The 25,083-nt window shown below is 32.6% G+C and overlaps 1 protein-coding gene and 1 non-coding gene across 2 annotated transcripts in view; both read left to right on the top strand.

The window, feature by feature from the left end:
* The window catches only part of FBXL17 (F-box and leucine rich repeat protein 17), a 488,282-nt gene that overhangs the window by 72,905 nt on the left and 390,294 nt on the right, over positions 1-25,083 (top strand). The gene's annotated exons all lie outside the window — the stretch shown is intronic.
* LOC142874197 (U7 small nuclear RNA) lies at positions 5,371-5,429 on the top strand. Its single transcript, XR_012922014.1, has one exon. It is a non-coding gene; the product is annotated as a U7 small nuclear RNA (small nuclear RNA).

Genomic DNA, 25,083 nt, shown 5'->3' with positions numbered 1-25,083 from the left:
CCCGGCCCAGAACATTAGTTCTTTATGGCTGGGAAATATGTATAAATTAGTTTATTTGGTAATTAGATTATTTCTGTTTTTTGCTTTTTGTATTATGTTTTAATGAATATTTTTGTAGTTACTTCTTGACAGTGATCTTGAGTATTTCTTTTGTTTTTTAAGATGAAAATGACTCCTTTTTCTGTTTATAAAAGTAATACATGTTGATTGGAGCTTAACAGCACGGAAAGGTGTTCTTTAAAGTGTACATTTTCAGAGTTCTCCTAACTACATAATCTGTTGCTATTAATTTGGTCAGTTTCATTTCAGACTTGTTAATATATATATGTAGAGGTATAAATGTACTTATTTCAATATTAAAATGGCTCATTGTGTTGTTTTATGTTATGCTTATTTAAACTATCTCATATATATTACTCTGTCAGTAAATAAAGATCATATTATTATTTTTAAAAGCCATTTTGTATTTGATTGTATTGATGTGCCATGGTCTGTGTGACCTATTAATTATTGTTGCATATTTAGGTTGTTTCTGATATTTCAGTATTATAAACATCCCTAATTCCCTATTGCCATGCCATGTTTTTTTGTTTTTTTCTTTAACTCTCAGAATTACTTACTGGGAATATATTCTAAAAGTGAAATTTTCAGGTCCAGAGGGTATTTGCTTTTAAAATTTGCTACCTATTGGAAGATTACCTTTCAGGATGAATGGTTGTATCAGTTTCTACTCTCATCTACAGTGTATATGAGTGCTCTTTCCCCAGGTCTATTCTAAATCATATGTTACCCATTTTTTAATTCTTTAAAATCAGCAAACTAATAATTATTTTTTTAAAAAATTAATGTTACCTGATTTGTTTCCTTTTCAAATGAAAATGGTTTTCTTGTCAATTAAAGGCAAAGGATGGAGGGAATGAAGGCCAAAGTTAATTCTGTTCTGAGTAGTAGCTAAGGTTTCTCACTGCTCACTTAGATTCTGTTGGTAGTTAAGCAATTTTTTAGAGTAACTGCTTATATATAATTGATAAGGGAGTTTTCCTCCCAAATTAGAATTAGTATTTCTATCACAATTTCCATAAAGCAATGCTTGTTTTGACTGAAGAATATACTAGCAGAAGTCAGGGTTCTGAAGAGTGTTAAGAAGGCAGACCTGGTTTGCATTTTTATTCCATCACTTATAAGCTTTGTGATCTTGAACAAGTTACTTAACCTCTCCTAACCTCAGTTTTTCTAATATGTAAAATGGGAATAATATTTTCCTCATAGGATTGTTATAATGAGATAATGTATAAATATGTTTTGTATAGTGCTTATACATTCTAGACACTCAAAAAAAATGAAAACCACCATTATTTTTTATTCTTCTTATTTCTACTGCTGTTATTCTTGTCACTGCTACCATTGTCACTTTTACTATTAATACAGTAATGTTCATTCCCATTCCTTAATTTTAATTGGTAAAAAGTTAAGAAAAAAAGAAAGCAAGGTAGTAAGAAATATCAGTAGTTGGAATTTTCTTAGGTACCTAGGGTGAAATTGGGGGCAAGTTTGGTTTTCTGTTAATTTATAGGAACAAACAGAACTGAGAACCTGAATCTGTAAGGCACAAGTATTCATCGATCATTCGCTATGAAGAAATTTTATGTCTATCATGTCTGTGAAATCTTATGTCTCTCATTACATACTACTTAAATCAAGTTGTTAGTATAGTCCACCATATATGCACATAGACAAAACTTAAATCAACCTGGAGCTGCATATAAAGCATCTGATGGTTAGCCTTTTCTTTATTCCTTGAGTTTTTACAACAACATGTCTCAAAAACAGTTTTTGATTACAACAAAGATACTTTCATGGGTTGAGATGGAAGGTAATTTGTTATACAGGATATTTTGTCCAACAGAATTAATTTGCTGTCAGCATATCCAAGAGTACCTTTGTAAAAAGATCGTCTATCAGCAGTGGAAATATATATGTTACACAGAATTAGATGTTGATAATGGTATACAGTAAAATAAGATTTTACTTAAACTAGAAGAGTTAACAACCTAGACTAGATAACTATAAAAATCACTCATTTAAATTTAAAGCTTTTTACTTTTTAAAGATAATCTTTCTAACGTGTCTTCTTAAAGAGAATATGTATTAAGATAATATAATCTTTTTTTGATGACTCAAATTCATCACTATAAGGTACTGTGTTTTACACAGTGACATAGTGAGAGAGACAAATGAGAGGTGTAAGGGTACATAATCTGATAGTGGTCCCAGACTATTATTACTTTTTGGTTTTCATGATTGATACTTAAAAATGACATATACTATAAAAAAGAGAGAGAAAGTATAAGAACCTATAATTGGCATGAATAATCATTAAAGTATTAATAAATAATTACCAGCATCAATATCTAGAGATAACCCTTGGATTTTTTTATATACTCACAAGTGATAATTATAGAGAATATGAAGGTTCAAGCTGTTTTTATGTAAGACCTTCAAATTATACCCAGCTTGAAATAATAGTCTCAGTGTTGTGTGGATTCCATGGTGGAAAAATGGTAGGCCATATTTCTTATACTGAAAATGATAAAATTCTTGAAAAACCACACAGTGAAAGACCCCTTAACCTAAAAGAAGATAACGTGTTCCCAGATAATTTACAATGATAGTTAACATTTGAACCCAACACTCTTCTAAGGACTTTACATATTTTGACTAGTTTAATTCTCACACTATATCTGTAAGATAGTTATTGTTATTATCTCTATGTTCTACATGAGGCAACTAGAAGTACAGAGATATGATCAGCTAGTAAATTTCAGGGCCAATGTTAGAATATGGGCACAACATTAGAATATGGTATCAAAACCCATATTCTTAACCACTACTCTCTGTACTACCTCTATTGTAGCAAATTGTTGCATCTAATGTTGTTTTATACTATAACATAGTAAAAGTTGCTTTTGTAGGCCTGTATCCTTTAGTGATTTTTTTGGAATGCATAACCACCAGTGTTTGTTTCTCATTCACTTCATAGCATCACAAATGAACTCTTTAGGCCTCCTTAAGGAACTGGGAATTACCTTTTCCCCCATATATCTAAATACAGAATGATAATATCAATAAATGCACATTTTTTTCAAGAAATATATAAAAATTTACCTTTAAAGTAAAAAGATCCCCTCAAATATGCAAATTCATGTATTCTTGCATCTATGTAAATACGTATGGATAAGATTTAAAAATCCAAACATAACAGCCCTTGAATATTTGAAGTCTATTCAGATTACTATAATTAAGTACCCTAGATCAGTATTATTCTGCAGGTAATGGCTCCAATAATGAGTTTTGAGATAAATTATAGGACCCAAACTGGCATATTTTTAAGGAATACACGCTATAAGAATAAATAGTTTATGAAACTTTAGTTTCAGAGCTGGATAGGTAAAAGAGATGGATGAATGTTTCTGTTGAGATTGGTCAAAGTAGCTTGAGGCTGGGCCTGGTGGTTCACTCTTGTAATCCCAACACTTTTGGAGGCCAAGGTGTAAAGACCGCTTAAGGCCAGAAGTTTGAGATCAGCCTGGGCAAAATAGCGAGACCCTGTCCTTAAAAAAAAAAATTTAAAAATTGGCTGGGTGTGGTGGTGCACACCTGTAATCCTGGCTACTCAGGAGGCTGAGGTGAGGGGATCACTTAAGCCCAGGAGTTTGAGCTTACAGTGGGCTATGATTGTGCCATTGCTCTCCAGCTTGGGGTATAGCACGAGACCCTGTATCTGAAACAATAACAATGAAAATTTTTTTAAAACACTGGCTTGAAAGGACCACCTAACAACTGCTAGAGTTCTGACTTCAGAACTATATGTTGAGATTGCTGAATTGTTCCCTTAGTCTTCTCACTAAGTATAAACCTTTATTTTCATTTCAAACTAAGCATGCCCCAAACTCCATTGAACTGAACTCATAATCTTGTCTACCTCTTTCTCTCAATATATTTTTCTTCTGTGTTCCCATTCTTTGGTAAAACCCCTTAGTGATTTTTCCTTTCAGACTGGGTGGAAACCCCACATTCCTTAGCGCAGTTGACAATGTCCCTCTTGACTTGACTTCTGCTTAGCAAGCTTCACTCCTACTGACTGCCCTTACAAACCAACTTTGCTAGCCATATCCACTTGTGGCTTTATGAACATGCCATTCATGCTCACTTCATCCTGCTAGACATTTCTCTTTCCTACCAGGCTTATCTCTTAAGACTTACTGAGTTATGATAACTTTATGAGGTAGGTTATCTCCTCATTTTAAGATGGGGAGTTTAAAACTTGAAAATGTTTACATTTCCCAAGAACTAATCAGATTCCTCTTTGGGAATTAGAAATTGGGAAACTGAATCATTTCCTAATAGAAATTTTTATTATAGACCTACAGTAGAGAATTGGTCTCTAATGGAAAAGTTTTATTCTTATTTTATTGTAGAGAAGGATCAGGAAGATATCTCCCTTCCCACAAGGAAGGGAAATAGTTTTTAATTCAGTATATATAAATCTGAGATAGGAGGTAACAGAAAAGGAATATTGACTGTGAGAAGTAGAAACACTAAATGAGGGAGCAAGAGTATTCCTGGTGCTTTGGCCTTTTTGTTCTTGTATCAGTAATTGTAGGAGATTTTCTTTTTCTGGAGTTCATTTGGGTTGATTTTTGTTTTGGCAACTCAAAGGGCTAGATTTAAGCAGATATGCATATTTATTTTTTTGGCTAATCTTAGTTTCTATTAAATAGAGGAAATCTTCACTGAAAAGTAATTATATTCTACAGATTACTTAGGAATTTGATTGGAATTCAGAAAATACCTCATGAAAATAATTATGAATGACAGTTGTGATTTTTTGCTTATTAGCTCATAAGAATTGAACACATCTGTTGGGTTGAACTACTGGCTATTAAAATGAGATAATAGATAATACCATTGACATGATTACTAAAGTAAAATCAATAATTCAAATTAAGATTAAAATAGTTTGGAATGCTGGTACTTGAAGAAAGCAGATTTAAAGAAGTATAAAGTGCTAGATAAACATTCTCATGAATATCTCATGGCTGCTGCAAATTTATTTAAAACTATTTAAGCTTATTGAAAGTGCTTAGTGCCCATCATAGGTTGTTTTGGATTTAAAAATGTAATAAAATTAAAATGGATGGCGATACATGTCTTTGGGTTGTGAAAAATAAAATAGTAGGAAGGAGGAAGCATAGTATATGATTCCCTTAACTGAAATTAAAAGCAGTATTTGAGGGGACCAAATTGCGTCTATGTCAGTAGTTCTGAAATTTTGGTCTGTGGACCCTTATTCTCTTAAAAAGTTATTCAGAGTGTTATAGCTGTATTAGAATTTGTCTAGCAGGTTTTCTGGTTTTCCATGAAAAAAAATTATTTGGGATATCAAAGTGCTATTGGTTTGTGTTGTTATGTCTATTGATATTTTTGGCACTTGAAATTAAAAACAAAGAATTTTGAACATACAAGCATATATTTTATTAGTCATCAGAATGATATTATCACAGGTCATGTAGTCTCTGAAAAATTCTTCTGTATACTCAGAGAATGAGAGTGGAAAAGCAAATACTGACCTTTGTCCACAACAGGTACCAGGTGAGAATCCCGGAACCAAACTCTGAAAACTGCACCTATAGTTAAAATAATTCCACTTTAAAATTCTTTATTTTAAATGGGATAAGCCTTTACTTGAAGTAAAAAAAAGTAGCCTTAAGAATACATATGTTTTGCATAGTAGTTCAGCAAGCTCATCCCTCTTAAATTCAGAATTATTTTCTACATTGAAAAAAGGCAGTTTGACTTGTCTTTATATGCATTTAGGAAGGCGAAAAATGAAAAGGGGAATAGTAGTATTGATTGTATGTGTGTGGGGTGTGTGAATGTGTGTTTTGGTGATAGTGATCTGTTTAAGGGGAATTGAATTGGAACTAGAAGGGTGTCCTAAGTGGCTCATCAAGTTAACATCTAATGATGATAATATACTTATTTTGCTATTCGTTTTGAGCCATACATTATACTTTACCATATGCCTATTATTTGAGCCCTATACCTGATAATTTAAAGATTACAGTTAGTAGATGGACTGTATTTTATTTTATTTTTTTATTTTTTATTTTTTTTGTTTTTTATTTTTTATTTTTATTTTAGTGTATTATGGGAGTACAAGTGTTAAGGTTACATATATTGCCCATGCCCCCCCCCTTCTAGTAAGAGCTTCAAGCGTATCTATCCCCCAAATGTTGCACATCTTACTCGTTGTGGTTGTATACACCCATCTCCTCCTCCCCCCTCCCATCCTCCCAACACCCGATAAATGTTACTCCTATATGTCCACTTAGGTGTTGATCCGTTAATACCAATTTGCTGGTGAGTACATGTGGTGCTGGTTTTTCCATTCTTGAGATACTTCACTTATTAGAATGAGTTCCAGCTGTATCCAGGAATATACAAAAGGTGCTATATCACCATTGTTTCTTAAAGCTGAGTAGTATTCCATGGTATACATATACCACATTTTATTAATCCACTCATGTATTGATGGGCACTTGGGTTGTTTCCACAGCTTTGCAATTGTGCTGCTATAAACATTCTAGTGCAGGTGTCTTTTTCATAAAGTGACTTTTGATCTTTTGGGTAGATGCCCAGTAGTGGAATTGCTGGATCAAATGGTAGATCTACTTGTATCTCTTTGAGGTATCTCCATATTGCTTTCCACAGAGGTTGAATTACTTTGCAGTCCCACCAGCAGTGTAGGAGTGTTCCTCTCTCTCTGCATCCACTCCAGCATTTGTTGTTTGGGGACTTTTTGATAAAGACCATTCTCACTGGAGTTAAGTGATATTTCATTGTGGCTTTGATTTGCATTTCCCTGATGATTAGATATGTTGAACATTTTTTCATATGTTTGTTGGCCATTATTCTGTCTTCTTTTGAGAAGTTTCTGTTCATGTCCTTTGCCCATTTTTTGATAGGGTTGTTTGATTTTTTCTTCCTGATTTCCCTGAGTTCTAAATAGATTTTAGTGATCAGCCCTTTATCATATGTGTAGCTTGCAAAAATTTTCTCCCATTCTGTGGGTTGTCTGTTTGCTCTCTTGACAGTGTCTTTGGCTGTGCAGAAGCTTTTAAATTTGATCAGGTCCCATTTGTTTATTTTTGTTGCTGTTGTGATTGCCTTTGGGGTCTTCTTCATAAATTCTTTGCCTAGGCCAATGTCTAGAAGAGTATTTCCAACATTTTCCTCTAGAATTCTAATAGTTTCACACCTAAGGTTCAAGTCTGTTACCCAGCATGAGTTGATCTTTGTGAGAGGTGAAAGGTGTGGGTCTTGTTTCAGTCTTCTACATGTGGCTATCCAGTTTTCCCAGCACCATTTATTGAATAAGGATTCTTTTCCCCAGTATATGTTTTTGTCTGCTTTATTGAAGATTAGTTGGCTATATGAGGATGGTTTTATATATGGGTTCTCTGTTCTGTTCCACTGGTCAATGTCCCTGTTCTTGTGCCAGTAAAACGCTGTTTTAATGAATATAGCCTTGTAGTATAGTTTGAAATCTGGTAAATTGATACCTCCTATTTTGTTTTTCTTGCCTAGGATTGATTTTGCTATACGGGGTCTTCTCTGGTTCCATACGAAATGTAAAATTATTTTTTCTATATCTATGAAAAATGATGATGGTATTTTGAGAGGGATTGCGTTGACTCTGTAGGTCACTTTGGGTAGCATGGACATTTTAACAATGTTGATTCTGCCGACCCATGAGCATGGTATATTCTTCCATCTGTTTATGTCCTCTGCTGTTTCCTAGTATTTCATAGTTCTCCCTGTAGAGATCTTTTACCTCCTTAGTTAAATATATTTCAAGGTACTTTATTTTGTTTGTTGCTATTTTGAAGGGAATTGAGTCTTTGATTTGGTTCTCACTTTTACTGTTGTTGGTGTATATGAATGCCTCTCATTTCTGTGTATTGATTTTGTATCCTGAGACTTTACCAAATTCATTTATCAGATCAGGGAATCTCTTGGTTGAATCCTTGGGGTTTTCTAGGTATAATATCATGTCATCAGCAAAGAGTGAGAGTTTGATCTCTTCTGCTCCCATTTGGATGCACTTAATTCCGCTCTCTTGTCTGATTGCTGTAGCGAGGACTTCCAGCACTATGTTGAACAGAAATGGAGATAGTGGACAACCTTGTCTTGTTCCAGTTCTACGTGGGAATGCTTTCAATTATTCCCCATTCAGTATGATATTGGCTGTGAGTTTGTCATATATGGCTTGTATCATTTTTAGGTAACCCCCTTCTATGCCTATTTTGTTGAGCGTTCTTATAAAAGGGTGTTGAATTTTGTCAAATGCTTTTAAAGAATTTTTATATATGAGAGAGTTCCCTGATCTTTTTGAGCTTTAGAAAGAGTTTTTATATTAAGACTTAAGCATTTTATAGTGTTACTAACACTAGCTGGATTTGAACCAAGGGCTTGAATGTAATGGTGAAGCTATGTAATTTTTCATATAAAATTATTTTTTTTAAATGGTAGTATTTATAACTTTATGTGTTAGATACTCTATTTAGAAAGTGAAATCACCTTTATGTACATTGAATTACATGTGCTTTATTTGTGACATAGTTGGGCTAAAAAAATACTATGGCTTTTTTTATAAAATTAAAAATTATTTTTAATTATAAATGATCACTGATTTGTCTTTCAATACAGGCTTTTCTTAAAAACAAGACATATATATGTGGAATTCCATAGATTGCATCATAGAAAAAACTATTAGTATATACATAAAGGATATATGTCAATGACTAAACAAACATTTTATTTTAAAATATCCCACAAAATTCAAAATACCTCATTCCTTTTAAAGTATTATTTAAGTTAAATAAGTTAAAACAGTAAAATTATTTAAGTTAAAGTACTGAATTCTTTTTTTTTTTTTTTTTTTTTGAGGCATAGTCTCACTCTGTTGCCCCGGCTAGAGTGCTGTGGCATCAGCCTACCTCACAGCAACCTCAAACTCCTGGACCCAAGCAATCCTTCTACCTCAGCCTCCCGAGTAGCTGGGGCTACAGGCATGTGCCACCATGCCCGGCTAATTTTTTCTCCTGACCTTGAGTGATCCACCTGCCTCAGCCTCCCAGAGTGCTAGGATTATAGGTGTGAGCCACCGTGCTTGGCATGAATTATTTCTTAAACAGTTCAGTTAGGTTAAGGGTTTGATAAGGAAAATTATCTTAATTACAGATGTTTGGTTAGAAGAAATTTTTCAAGTTTTTGTTTATGTAATTATATTTTGTAAGTGTCTTTTAATTTTTGAAGACTTTTCTCAGGCCTAGGCAATGATAGGCTAATTCTCTTTTTAAAAAATATTAATTTGGAAGTGATAATTTTCTCAAGCTATAGACTTATTTAGAGAAGCTTGTAAGTAAAGATTTAACTGAGTAGAATTAGGAAGCAATATATATTCCTGACTTTAGTTTGCAGTAGTCATTCTGTAAACCAGAGGTGAACATCTCATCCTGTTTTTTGAAAGAAATTATTCTTTAGTTACAATATGTTAATATATTGATGAAAGTATTTTTGACTAGTGATGACTTTATATGCACATAGAAATAAACATTATACCATCTTTGTCTTTATTTTAGTGTAAACTTTGTTTTTCCTTAGATGTCTCAATTTAGTTACATTGATGACATTTTTATTTTTAGATAAATTAGCCTTGACCAACTACTTTATTGATTGGTCCAAATTTGTGGCATGTTTTTCAGAAAGACATATGATGGGGTTGGCGCACAGAAATGTCATATTCCAATCACGACATGAGAAATGGTTGGATTGCCTGTCCTACTAGGAGGTATTCTTAAAATTAGTTATCATGTTATATTATATCAATACATATATCTCCCATTAAGAATGAGACTTATCTGGATTTTGTCATTGTCAGAGTTAAAAAATTATAATAGGCATTTATAGGCATATAGGCATCTATAAAAGTTATAGAAATTATTCTTGGAATTAATGTGCTAAATTTTTTTGGATTCCAAACTTTTGATTGTTTTCCTAAATAGAAAAGTCATGTCTCTTAGTGTATAATTATTAACATACACCATTTATGTGAATAGTTGATACATATTTTCCAGGAATAATGATGTTTTATTACTTATAGTCCATCTAAGAGTAAGAGTTATTTCTTCACTGTTTGGTATTTTTCTTGAGATTAGACCTGTAATACTGCAATTTAAAACCAAGCAAACCAACCAAACAAATAAACAAAAACTTAAGTCAATTCATTTCTATTCCATTCAAATAGTAGTTAACATAATATTTAAATTTTTGCCCATTAGGAATGTAGCTTCCAGTGCTGTGCAGGAAAGATGTAAGAATCTTGCAGCTGTTGTAAGATAGATAAGCTGTTGAAAATGTGTGCTAAAAGAAATTTAGTAAAATTACTGGCTTAAAATTGGTTTGGAAGTCAAACAATGCCAACAGTTCTCCATGAAAAAATGACTTGCGTTGTGTTTAAAACTTCTTTTTCATTAATATGCATTTTAAAGCTCTTGAACTCAGATTTATCACTTAATTCTTCTGTATTTACGTATGTCTCCCCTCTGTTTATAAGGTAACCGAAAACTAAGCTCCAAAGGTCACAGAAGTAATGTGATGAGAATAACAGAATTCAGAAATCTGAGGGTTTTTTTGTGTGTGTTTTTTCTTAACTTCAGTAGAAATGAAAAATGCAGGAAAAACCTATAATGAAAATGCTGTAGTGCTCACTCTATGAATCAATTTGATTTTATAAAATTAAACTTTAATAGTTCTGTTACTTTTATTGTGTACTTGTATATGTATACTTTATTTTACTCTCTGTAATCTATTTATAGACTCTTTTAAACTACTATTTTTTATTTTAAATATGTATACACACATTTTTGATATTTTATTTTACTATGACTTTCATTATAAACCATTTTGAATCATCAATTATTTTGGGACTAGCAGAACTTTACTCTTTTACCTATAAAACAATTCTGTATAGATCATTATTATATGTCCAAGTAATAAAAATAGAGTCAGAAAGATAGGTCTTTATTTTTTCCTTTTTCTTTGTTGCCTTTTTGTGGAGGGTGTGTAAAAGAACCTAAGTGAGTTATTTCATACTAATGAATAATTTTTAAGTCTAAGAACTGCCCTCTAGGCTTTCTCAAACTGCTGACATAGCAGAATAAACTAAACAAAACTACATAGAATGAACACATTTCTTTTGTGTATATAAAACATTGTTAAACTTTACATTAAAAAAAAGCTCCATATGGAGATAATTAATATAAAGGAAAGATCTTTTATAATCATTAATTTTTAACAGCTGTCTAGATAATGCAATAGCTAATTTGATCCACGTGTTTAATTAAAACTATTATGTTTCTTTTTGGAAATATTTGTTGTACAATTCCAAAAATTGAACATGATAAAAAAAATCATAAATTTATTTGTCACTAAATTGGGCCACTTTGAACAAGTACAGTAGAGTGGAAAGAGAGTTTGAGTTTTTGTCTGTAAAAAGAATCTTCCGTTTTAGATCTTTGACATAGTTGAATGTTAAAGGATATACATTTTTTTCCTTGCTGCTATATTTTTTCAATGGAGTAAAAGGAATTCTTTACTATCAATGAGTGAAACTTTTGAAAATTATTTTAGTTTTTCAGTTCCTAAAATTTTTTGAGTCAGAGATATAAATATTAAATTCACTATAATCATTAGCATAGCCATGATTACTTTTAAATGTTTTAAAAAAATCTCAAGTGAGATGCTAGTACATGGCCATCTACTTCTGGTTTAAAAATTACAGAGTATAGAAATTAAAAATTGCAATCAGAATTCTCTGTAAGAATGGACACATTCCTTTTATCTTTAAGAAATTAATTTTCTGAAACCGAAATGTAGAATCTAGATTTGGACATTTAGGTTCATTTACCCATTGTTTTAGATGTTCTGGGAAGAAATATCTAATGATTTTTCCATGACATCTACCCTTTTTTTCAGATTCTCGACTGACATTTTATCGTGTTATTGTGTCCACGCTATTTAGTTTCTCCTGGAGCCTTCCGAGTTTCACATGCACTGCTTCAATCAGCTCCTGCAGAGCGGATAACTTACCTAGGGACCCAGGCCTTACTGGACAAGCAGGCAATCATGAACAGGGACAGACTGGCCTTGTTTTGTTTTGTGTTTTTAATTTTGATTTTTCCATTTTTTGCATTTCAAAGTATAGGTATTCATTGTAGCAATTTATTAGAAAGGAAAAGCCAGTGAGTTTTTCTAGAAATACATATCTTTATCTAAAATAGAAGGATTATATAGAAATGAGCCTACCTGTGGTCTGTTCTTTCCTTATTCAGTAACTTTTACATTGTAACTTAAACATTTTTCTGTCTTTATAAACTAGTATGTGTTTTTTTTGCTAGTACATATGAAAAAGCAGTTTGAAAACTGTTCTGTGTATATACAAAATATACCTTAATGGTATCTTTGGGAGGGGGGTGGGAGGGCAGTGAGGGCCTCAGGTTTTAGTAAGAAAGTGAAAGAGAGAGGAGCTTTAAAGGAGTTTAAAGGAGCACCTAAGGAGCTTTAAACTAAATACAAACTGGGAATTTATCCATTATGTCATAAAGGTCCAACTCTGCAATTAGTTTAAAAGAAAAAGAAGATTTTTGGTAGAATCCTGACTAAATGATTTTAACAATGTTAAAGAATTTAAAAAACAGTTACAAATCAGACTATTCTTTAGAATAGCAACAAAAACTTGAGGTTACTTTTTCAGGTGTTTACTCATGTTAAAATTAGATGTCAATATTGGCAATTTGGTAATAGAGGGAGGCGACAGAGGATAAAGTGTTATATTCTCCTGTTTTAATTAAGTATCGGTACTATGTAAAGCTTAAATTAATTTTTAATTGTAGTATTATTTAAATCTATGTGCTAGAATCTCACTGTGGATATGGAAGAAAAGACTCATTTTATAAACTGTAAGAGTAAATATATTTTAAATGTTGAAGGGTTAGGTTTTTATTTTTTTGTTTTATTTTGAAAACATGTAAAAACTACATTAGGTTTTTGATTAATGGTTAACAACAGTGAATAAATGGTGAACATGGGTCTAAAATAAACAAATAGAATGAGTTAGGAATTGTAAGATTTTGATACTTTTATTTAATATTCTGTATGAGGAAGATATTAAGTTACTATGTCAATGAATTAACTGTGTTTTGTGTTTATCAAGAACTTTACTATTACAAAAAATTCACTTATGTTTAGATTTTAGTTTAAATCCATGCCATCTGTCCTGCTTTATTGATCTGCTTTGACTAATATAGTAGAAAGAAACAACTTTTTTAATGTATAGATTTTATATACAAAAGTATTTTTTCTTGGTGCTTTTCATCCTTCTTTTAAATGTTTAGAAGCCAAATACTGTATGCCTTCTTATTTTCACATAGTAGCAAGAAACAGCAAGAAGATTATAAATTGAATAGACAAAAAAAATTATTGTTGGGGTATCGTCTGTGATAGAAAGCTATATTTTGCAGAATTTCTGTGGGACTTTGTGTTTCTCCCCTAAGAAGAAAAAATTAGTTACATAATAGATAAATTAAAATTTTATACTATAAGTCCACTTGGATATTAGTGGCGGTTCAGGAATGAAATTGTTTATCATAATTTCATTGTATTCATTCCAATAAGAAGTAACAGTATTGCTGTAGTGAGAGTAGCGTATATTTAGAATTCATTCAGACAGTTGAGTCACATGCTGTTTTTATAAGTGGAGAATATGATGCTATATAAAAAACTGAATTTTGGAAAATAGATGGATTCTGATTTTGTTGAATTTCTCAGTGTTTTTTTTTTTTAAACTGTCTTTCTACCAAAGGGTTAGACTATTAAATGCTTACTCAGGTAGTAAGAATTATAAAGCATGAGTTAAGTTGGAATAAAATGACTTAAAATTGATTATTTCTTAATTTGTTATGAAGACTAGAACAGTTTTTTGAGGTTCATTTCTGAGATGCTTAATATTTTTTACAGTGCTGAATGTTAATTTTTAAAGCTATGTTTCAGCAACATTTAAAAAGCAGTTTGAGCAATTTTCTATAGGTGAATGATGTTAACATCAGTTTCAAAATTCTTTTGGAAGGTAGCCAAAATTATTTTCCTCTGCACAGAGGAAACAGAGACAGTTAGTGTGATGTTTATGCATAGGTTTTCTGATGTTTGATTCTTTAAATTGCCACATAGTCTGAAAATCATTTCATTATACTGAAAATCCTTTGGAAATACTTATTTTCTTTATAAATGGAGATTGAGCACCACCTGTTGGTCATTCCAAAGTAATTTTGTGATTTCAGCAAAAATTGTTATTGTTGTTAAATGATTATATTCCTTAATTACTGAGGTCCTATATATTATATAATTCTGTCACAATATGAATTTATGTCTAAAAACTGTACTTCTTACAGAATTCACCAGAATGACTTTATTTTGTAGATTATAAAATGATTTGCCTTTATCACCTTTACCATTTAAGTTTTCCTAACTTTACCATTTACTACTGAACTATAAATTACCATTTGAAGAATGCGAATTGCCCTAACCCTGTATTAAGAATTTATGGAGTTATTAAAGGAGATTATTTACCTTATATGGAGATTATCAAATTGAGGAAGAATAGTTAGGTGATTCCTATGTTATTATCTATGCATTACCTGAATGATACTAGATTTAATTTTTAAGTAAATAAAATACTTTTTTGTTTTTCTTGTTTAATATCAATTTGAAGTAAAAAAGTAAATTATCCACTTATTAAGCAACAATAAACTCACATATTAAAACCCAAAATTGCTATTTTATAATTTTTAGAATTTTAGATTTTTTCATATTAAATGTGTTACTTTGTTTGAAATGGATACTTACAACTCAGGTATTAGTGAGACAAAGCATTAATTTAAAAACATTAATTTTAATAATGGATATTAATATAGATATTAATAAACTAAGCTAATTTTCTCAAAGCAAAGCAGAAAATAAGTCTGAAATTACACTTGATGATCTCAAAGATATGAAAAATGTGTGTTATTTAAGACTAGGGGTATAAAAGGCAGCTTTGGTACTTCTTTCCATTCCTGACATCAAAGTGATGCTACAACTGTATCAAAGTCTTAACCCTCATACATTAATAATGTACAGTAAATAAATCAGTGCTTTTGGGTTTTAGGGAGTTCGATTTATTTTTTATTTTTTTTATTTTAGGTCATACTTTCCAAGCAGAACTCATTCATTGCTTAGTATTATATTAAATGTATTCTAGCAAGAAAATAGTATAAATAAGGCCAAAAGAAATAGGTTTAAAAAATTTACATTGGTAGTTTATATTTCATTACAGAAAGTAACTGATTTTTTATATGAAAGTCAAGATTTGTATCAACTCTATTAGTTTGTTTCAAATTATGAATAATATCCTGATTATCCTTGACTCCTGTGTTGCATTTTCCTTTATCCATTTAATGTCATCAGTTTTTCTTAGTGTCTAAACTGTAAACTTGAGACTCAGCATTGATTCTCATTTGTCTTTCATCTTTCCTGTGAAAATTCCATTTTTAAGCTTTGGCAACGACTCTTTATTCTTTTTCCTGTCCTCACTACTCTCTTACTTCAGTCTTCCTCATCTCTCTGACTATTCCGGAGAGCTTCCTAACTAATGTTATTGTTTCCAGTCTCTTTCTTATTGAACCATATAATCAATAGTAATGAATGTTTTTTTTGGTTTTTGTTTTATTTCTTCTACTAAAACACTTGATGGGTCATAGTAAAGATTCTCCTCTGGCTCTTGATTTTCTTCTACACAAATCAAATCTAAATTCTTACTGGGACCTTACAGTCTGGTTCCAATCAACCTTATTAGCCTTACTTTCTCCCTTCCCCTTGCTGCCCTTTGAGACCTGAGGCACAGGCCAAATGTCTTCTCCTTTGTGAAGAGTTACTTTAAGAATTAATTAATTATACTGGTTTGAGCTCTACTAGCAATTGGATTGTATTATTAGAAGGTCTCGTAGCTAGAGGGTTGTTTAGATAGATAGATAGATAGATATCTATTGTGAACTCTTTGAAAAGAATCATTGTATGATTTTTTGCTGTTCTTTGTTTGATCTGTGAATTCCAAGTCCCAAGGATAATCTTTGGAATGCAAGAAACTGTATAACTTACAGTAAAGAGTATGGACTCTGGAGCAAGACTGCCTGGGTTCAAATCTCAGGTTTTCTATTTTGTCTCCTTGAGTAATTTACTTAATTCCTCATCTCTTCAGTTTAAATCCTTTTAGTAAAATCTAGGTTATAATAGTACCTACTTCATAGGATTATTGTGAGGATTAAATGGTTGATATATGTAATGTGCTTAGAACAGTGCCTGGTACATAGTAAGTGCTCAATAAATGTTAAGGAAATGTCAGGGGCATGGGTGGGGAGAGAGAGGGGGGGGAGAGAGAGAGAGAGAGAGAGAGACAGAGAGAAGAGAAAGGGAGGGGAGGGGAGGGGAGGAGAGGAGAGGAGAAGAGAGAGGAGAGAGAAGAGAGAAGAGAGAGAAAAAAGAAAGATTTGATTTCTTAGTTTGAGATTTTTATTCACCATTTGGCATCATAAGATGAAGGTTAAAAGCCTCCATTAGGATATATGCTCCTGAACCTAGACACTTCTCAAAAATTCATAAAAATATTAATAATGAATGAGATTCACTGAGTAATGTTAATATTAGCTTAGATTATAAAACAGAAAGTTTTTGTGTAGACTCCTATTTTTAGGGGCCTATATCTTGTAGAATTATAAAAAATACATACTTCAGACTATAGGGTAAAAGAAAATTTGATTCTTTTTTGGGTTAGATTCTATATTTTGCACACTAGTATAAGTGAGTGTATACATATTCTATAACTTTAAAAAATCATTGATATGTATTGTTTTCTATGATTGAATGCTTATGTTAGAAATAAATGTAGATTTGACAATCTATGTGTTTAATATTTTGTTTGCCTTGAATTTTTTTCTCTTAATGATTGAACTACATTACTCCTGAGTTAATGGATTGGATTTTATCCTTTAAGCATTGAGGATCTCCTGAGTAAGATCCTTACTGTTGATAGTGTTTTCAAATAATTTATGGTACACTTATTAACTAACTGCAAATGGATTTCCGTTTACTGTTTATATTGTTTCATCTTTTGATTATAAAATATGCCACGATGTGGCAAGCAAGTCTGATTTATTTGGGGAAGTTAATTGTATATTCAAGGATGAATGTGGTCTTCGTTTTAGACTTAAAATTTTAAAGTAAATTTTTTTGTTTTGAAAATTATATATGATTTCTTAAAAGTTCCATGCTCAGAATCAAGTAGGGACTTCAAGCTTAGGGAAATTATAAAAGAAACATAGAAGTATTCCCATATTATTTTCCAGGAACAGAATTATGTTTATCCTCATATTTGACAGTATCTTTTAATTATAGGATTCATAATTTTCATACTTTGTTTTCAATTAGAATGTTTTCAGTAGTTTCCTAAGTGACTATGCCACTTAAAATTAGTGTAAAAATTTTTAATTTTATATATAACTCATTAATATAACAATATTTCACTTTTTAATGAAAATCATCATTATAACCTATAATGATTGATTCCTGTCAAGAAATATTTTAACGTGTGAGCAATAGCCATATTTTCAGATCAATAAGAAACTAATACAAATATACTGTGTTCATTAAACAAGTATTTTTCCAATGTCTGTAAATCCTGACACTGTGCTAAGCCTGGATAGTTCTCAATGAAATATTATTTAGGGAGGAAAAAGACACATTTGTAGAGAATTAAAATGAAATATTCTAAGAGCTGTGTGATAAACCATGGTTCAAAAGAAATGTAGAGCATTGCTCAGTTTTCTTGGGGATTCAGAGTTGGTTTTTGTGAGGCAGTGATACCTCAACTAATTTATAAAGAATTGAAGAATATGTCCAGTTGGATAATAGAAAATAAAGAAGGGATTTTAGGTTGAGGGAGCAGTATGTGCAAAGGTGTTAGAGGCATTTAAAGAGCAAGGTCAGGAAAAGGGGACTGTGGACCATGAGGCTAACTGGAGATGTAGGCTATAAAAGCTTTTTGGATATTATGCTGAGAATCTTGGATTTTATCCTGTAAGCACTGGGGAGGCATTAAAGAATTTTCAGTAGGAAAGTAACATGTACCCATTTACACTTTTGGAAGATCATTCTGTGGAGGATGAGGGTCGAAAGATCAATTAAAAGAATTATTGAAATAGTACAAGAAAGAAATGATGACCACCTGAACTGAGGCAGTGGTAATAAAGGTAGAGAGAGATGGTATTAAGGCAGTAGAGTCAGCCAGCACAGGTCTTGGATATTGGAGTTCAGAATGTCTTTACAGTACTCAAGACTAAATTCTAACTTTCCATCTTGAGCTGCTACTCGCTGACATAGGGACTGATGGAAAGAGGACATAGTTTTGAAAGTGGGGTGGACTTCAGTAGTAAACATGGTTCATTCATAGGAACATACAAGTAGACAGTTGGATGTACAAATGTCTAGAGCCCAGAAGATAGAGATTTGAAAGTTAGCATACTGGTCTCAAACTGACTTCATCAATTTTGTTCTTTAATTTGTTAATGGCTCTCCAGAAAAGGGTACAGTAATACTTGAGATAAAAGATAATTTAGAACTTAGGTTAGAGAAATTTTGGAATAATAAATGTCTGTGTGTAGTCTATTGCACACTTTAAGGAGGCTGTCTGGGATTCATTTCTACTGCCAGTAAATTTCAGTTCTCTGCCACCAGCTGTCCTGTGATCAGTGAAGTTGTCTTAAGGGAAAGGAGAGTAGATGATAACCTGGCTGTATCTGGATACTTACAAACTTAGGGATGTGATTTTCTGTTGCATGTGTTCATATTTCTCTCTGTTGGTGTGGGCAGTTGAGAGTTGATAGAATATAATCACTAAAGTGGGTGAGAATAATTGCTTTGATATCATTACCACTCATATGATTTAAGGTTGTAGAAATGAGACTAGTCCAATATTTAATAATCCAACATTTCATATGTATTGTATAAGATTAGACCTGAGTATGGGTTTAGATGCTGTGTCCTTTCTAGGATAATTTAAATCAGTTCTTTAATTGTCTTAACTGAAATTGCATATGTGTTATGAACATTTTTTTTTTTTTTTTGAGATAGATTCTTACTCTGTTGTCTGGGCTAGAGTGCCATGGAATCAGCCTAGCTTGCAGCAACCTCAAACTCCTGGGCTCGAGCAGTCCTTCTGCCTCAGCCTCCTGAGTAGCTGGGACTACAAGCATGCGCCACCATGCCTGCTTAATTTTTTCTATATATTTTTAGTTGTCCGGCTAATTTCTCTCTATTTTTAGTAGAGACGGGGTCTCGCTCTTGCTCAGGCTGTGAACATTTTTTGACTTGTACAGTTTTAATATTCTGTAGATCATGGAAATGTTTTTATTTTTAAATTGTGATACATATCAAGATACAGAAAAGCAAGATTAAACATATTAACATTAATTTTACCACCATTTACAGTTGAGATTGCTGAATATGCCATCAGTTTACAGGTTGTAATTCAAACACCATTTGCAATAACCCCCAAAGTAAAGTAACAAATCCAAATCTTTTGTAGTAAATCCAACAAAAGACGTGCAAGACCTTTATGGGAAAAAATTATACAACTTTGTAGAAGGACATAGATCTAAATAAATGGAGAAAGGTACATGTTTTTGGATGTGAAAACGTAATAGAAATTCTCCCAAAATGAATCCATTAAATTCAAAACAAGTTCAATAAAATCCTAACTAATATTTTTTTTTTTACAACATTTGACAATCTGATTTAAAATTGACATGAGAAAGTAAGGCCAAGAAAAGCTACATAATTTTGAAGAACACTAAGAGTAAATTCATCTGACCAAATACCAAGATTTACCATAAAGCAACAGTAAATTAAACTAATGTGATAATGGCACAGAGGGTAGAAAAATAATGAGACAGTATGCTGTTCCAGCCTTCCTTCCTAACTCCTCTTTGTGTGTAATTACATGCCAGCCAACCTGAGCTATATGTGCCAACATTCAGGCCTCTGTATTTTTAGTAATTCTCTTTATCCCTGTGGGCTGTACTTCACTGCATCTAAGATGTGTTTATGTACCACTAAGAAAAAATGTTGCCAGTTAAATGGACACAACATCCTTACCAGATATACCTTGTTTCAAAGATGTTGAGACATGAAAATGTATGTTTTAGGATTTATGGAACATGGTATTTAAAATGCCAGTATCCCCACAAAAACTATATCCTGTTTTATCTAAAAGTGAATTCTCTCACTTTGAATTTGTATAGCATTTATTTGTATCTTATTGTGAAAGTTTTACAGAGTAACACCCACACGTACAAAGGCTTTCCCCTGAATTTTCCCTTTCTGAAGATATCTTCTATAATAATTATAATAGGGCCAAGAGTTACCAAATATTGAGCATCAACTGTATGTTACATGATAGTTGCTTTAAGGATGTTATCTTGACCCTTAGGCAACACTGCAAAGCAATTTCTATTATTCAGAATTTTACATAGCAAACTGGAGGTTGGAGTTTAAGAAATTTTCCCCAAAACAACACAATTGCAGGATTGGAACCCCAGACTGCGTGACTTCAAATCCATGACATATATATCATACTGCATTTGCTTGCCTCTCTGCTTCCCTTTCCTGATCACAGTAAGCTATTTGAGCATAGAAAGTATGCATTTTGCATGTTTATAGTCTACATATTCTTTTTAAAGAGGGTCTCGATCTATCACCCAAGCTGGGGCACAGTGGCCTGATCATAGCTCACTGTAACCTGGAACTCCTAGCTCAAGTGATCCTCTCACCTCAGTCTCCAGAGTAGCTAGGACTACATGTGCATGCCGCCATGCCTGACTAATTTTTTAATTTTTTCTTTTTGGTAGAGACAAGGTCTTACTGTGTTGCCCAGGATGGTCACAAACTCCTGGTTCCAAGTGATCATCCTGCCTTGGCCTCCCAAAGTGCTGGGATTATAGATGTGAGCTACATGCCTGGCTTCCTGCATATCGTCTTACATCATTCCTTCAAACATAATGAGTGGCCAATATATTTTGAAGAAATAAAAGTGGAGGAGGTCAGGACACCTCTTCAAACTGATAATTCTTTACGTGTCTGTCCATTGTTTATTTGTGTGTGAGATCAGCACGGAGCAGACATAATTGAGGTTGAGCTATTCTCTGGATAACAACTAATAGAACAAAGAATAGATGCAACTTTCTAATTCAAGGAACTTTTTAACATTTTTGAAAAAGTTTTTGAATTATATTTACACTTTCATTATAGAAAAAGTGAAAGGTGAAGATAAAAGGAATAATAACGCGCATTATCAGTGTATACTATGAACCAGGTACTTTATGTGCATTATATCCTTTAATCCATAAGATAGCATAATCATATAGATATTATCATTATCTCTATTTTGCATATGAGAAAACTGAGACTAAGGGCTGGTAAGTCATTTGCCCACGGTATTATTACTAGTAAGTAGAGGAGTTCCAGATTGCCTAACTTCAAAGTACACATATTTCCCTCTTTTTGCTTTGGTTTTCTGTTTTTAAACTTGGTATTAATGATATCAATAGTGAACTTAACATTCTGTAATTTCATTTTTTGCCCAACATTCTTTTTGAGGTATTATCAGTGTTGATTCATATAGCTCTACTTCATTCAAGTAGTTTTAAATTTTTATCAAAGTTGTAAGTGTACATAGTTTGATAATTCAGTTTGTTAGGCTTAAAGTGAAGGTTGGATCTCTCTCTCTCCATTCATTAGTCTTCTCCACAGAGACAATTGCTTTCACCTTTTTGTTGTTGGTTTTCCTCTTTTATTTACCTCTGTATTCTCCCACCCAAATTTCATGCTACCATTTACTGACTTTTCAGTTTTAATTACATAGTGCCTTTCTACTATGAATGAAAATGATTAACATTTTCCTCCCTTCTCCCCACCATTTTCTGTTTTACTTTTTTTCCTCTTCCCATTCTTTCAATATTTATGGCACACTATTATGACTATGTGAATACTCACGACAGAGCTCTGTAATGTGCTATGTTCAGGTTTTCCTCCCTTTTGCAACTCATTTTTATTTATAGGAATACTTTGCTTTATTGTGGTTTACTTTATTGCACTTCACAGATACTGTGTTTTTTACAAGTTGAAAGTTTGTGGCAACCCTGCATCAAGCACTTGTATTGATGTCATTTTTCTAACAATATGTACTTGTTTCATGTCTCTGAGTCACATTTTGGTAATGCTTCTAATATTTCAAACATTTTCATTATTATTATATCGGTTATGGTGATCTGTGATTGGCGATTTTGATGTTATTATCATAATTGCTTTGGGGCATCACAAATTGTGTCCATATGACAGTAGACTTAATTGATAAATGTTGTGTGTGTTCTGTCTGCTCCACTGACCAGCCACATCTTCCTCTCCGTGAGCCTCCCTATTCTCAAAGATACAACAATATTGAAATTAGGCCAATTAATAACCCTGTAATGGCCTTTAAGTGTTCAAGTGAAAGGAAGGGTCCCATGTTTCTTACTTGAAATCAAAAGCTAAGATTTTGATTTGGCTAAGCTTAGTAAGGAAAGCATATCGAAAGCTGAGATAGGATGAAAGCTGGGCCTCTTGTGCCAGTCAGTTAGCTCAGTGTGAATGCAAGGGAAAAGTTCTTAAAGGAAATTAAAAGTGCTATTCCAGTGAAAACATAAATGATAAAGCAAAACAGCCTTATTGCTGATAATGGAGAAAGTTTTAGTGGTCTGGATAAAAGATCAAGTCAGCCGCAACATTCCCTGAAGTCAAAACCTAATCCAGAGCAAGGACCCAACCTTCTTCAGTTCTCTGAAGGCTAAGAGAGGTGAGGAAGCTGGAGAAGAAAAGGTGGAAGCTAGCAGAGGTTGGTTTATGAGGTTTAAGGAAAGAAGCTATTTTCATAATATAACATTACAAGGTGAAGCAGCAAGTGTTAATATAGAAGCTGCATCAAGTTATCCAGAAGATCTAACTAAGAGAATTGAAGAAGGTGGCTATACTAAACAACAGATTTTCAATGTAGACAAAACAGCCTTCTGTTGGAAGAAGATGCCATCTAGAACTTTCATAACTAGAGTGGAGAAGTCAATGCCTGGCTTCATAGGACAGGCTAACTCTCTTGTTAGGGGCCAATGCAATGCAGCGGGTAACTTTAAGTTGAAGCCAGTGCTTGTTTACTATTCTGAAAATCCTGGGCCCTTATGAATTATGTTAAATGCATTCTGTTTGTGCTCTAAAAATGGTACAACAAAGCTTGGATGACAGCACATCTATTTACAGCATGGTTTTCTGAATATTTTTAAGCCCATTTTTGAGACCTACTGCATAGAAAAAAGAAAAGATTCCTTTCAGAATATTACTGCTCATTGACAATGTACCTGATCACCCATGAACTCTGATGGAGATGTAGTAGGATATAATGTTTTCATGCCTCTAACAATTCTGCAGTCTGTAGTTTTGATTTTCAAGTTGTTAAGACATACATTTCATAAGGCTACTGCTGCCATAGAGTGGTTCCTGTGATGGATTTGGTCAAAGTAAATTGAAAATCTTCTGGAAAGGATTCATAATTCCAGATGCCATTAAGAACATCTGTGATTCATGGGAGGAGGTCAAAATACCAACATTAGCAGGAGTTTGGAAGAAGTTGATTCCAAGCCTTATAGATAACTTTGAGTAGCTCAAGGTTTCAGTGGAAGAAGTAACTGCAGATATAGTAGAAATAGCAAGAGAACTATTAATAGAATTAGAATGAGAGCCTGAAGATGTGACTGAATTGCTTTCTCATGATAAAACTTGAATGGATGAGGAATTGCTTCTTATGGTTAAGCAAAGAAAAAGGTTTCTTGAGATGGAATCTACTCCTGGTGAAGACTCTGTGAACATTATTGAAATGACAACAAAGGATTTAGAATATTACATAAACATAGGTGATAAAGCAGTGGCAGGGTTTGAGAGAATTGACTCCAATTTTGAAAGAAGTTCTGTGGCTAAGAGGCTGTCAAACAGTGTGGCATGCTACAGAGAAATCTTTCATAAAAGGAAGAGTCAATTGATGTGGCAAACTTCATTATTTGAAGAAATTGCCATAGCCACCCTAACCTTCAGCAACCACCAGTCAGTACCCATAGCATTGAGAACAGACCTTCCACCAGTAAAAACAGTACAACTTCCTGAAGGCTTAGATGATTGTTAGCATTTTTTAGCAATATAGTATTTTTTAATGAAGGTATGTACATTGTTTTTTAGACATGATGCTGTTACACGCTTAATGAATTGCAGGATAGTGTAAATATTTATATGTACTGGGACACAAAAATTTTGTATGACTGACTTTATTGTTCACTTTATTGTATTGGTCTGAAACTGAATCTGCAATATGTCTAAAGTATGCCTGTATTTTTAGGGGGAATTAATACCTTCCATTTGCTTAGTTTTCTTTGTACCCATTATTAATTCTTATTTTCAACTCTGACAGAACTCTAAACTGTTTTCAATATAATCAAACTAATAACATAATAAGTCTTTTTTTTCCCCCCCTTGGAGACATTCCCCTTGGAACCTTCAGTCTTCCTGCTTTAATTTAGGTTTCTTTTGTCTCTTTTCTGTGTTAGGTCCCTGTTTTTCTTCGTTTCTGTATTTTCCTCTTGTTTTACCTCTTTAATTTTAATTTCTCCAGTAGTTTCTTGAGAAAGAATGCATGAAGGTTACATTTTTTCCCCAGTAAGTTTAATCTAAAATGATAAGTTCATATGAAGTTAATTCTTCTCTAAATCAAATAAAGTCTGATTTTTTTTTCCTTTGATG

This window comes from Microcebus murinus, chromosome 11 (genome assembly GCF_040939455.1).
Source record: "Microcebus murinus isolate Inina chromosome 11, M.murinus_Inina_mat1.0, whole genome shotgun sequence".
Taxonomy (NCBI): domain Eukaryota; kingdom Metazoa; phylum Chordata; class Mammalia; order Primates; family Cheirogaleidae; genus Microcebus; species Microcebus murinus.
The sequence above is the reverse complement of the archived record's forward strand: the minus strand, read 5'-3'. Positions and strand labels throughout refer to the sequence as shown.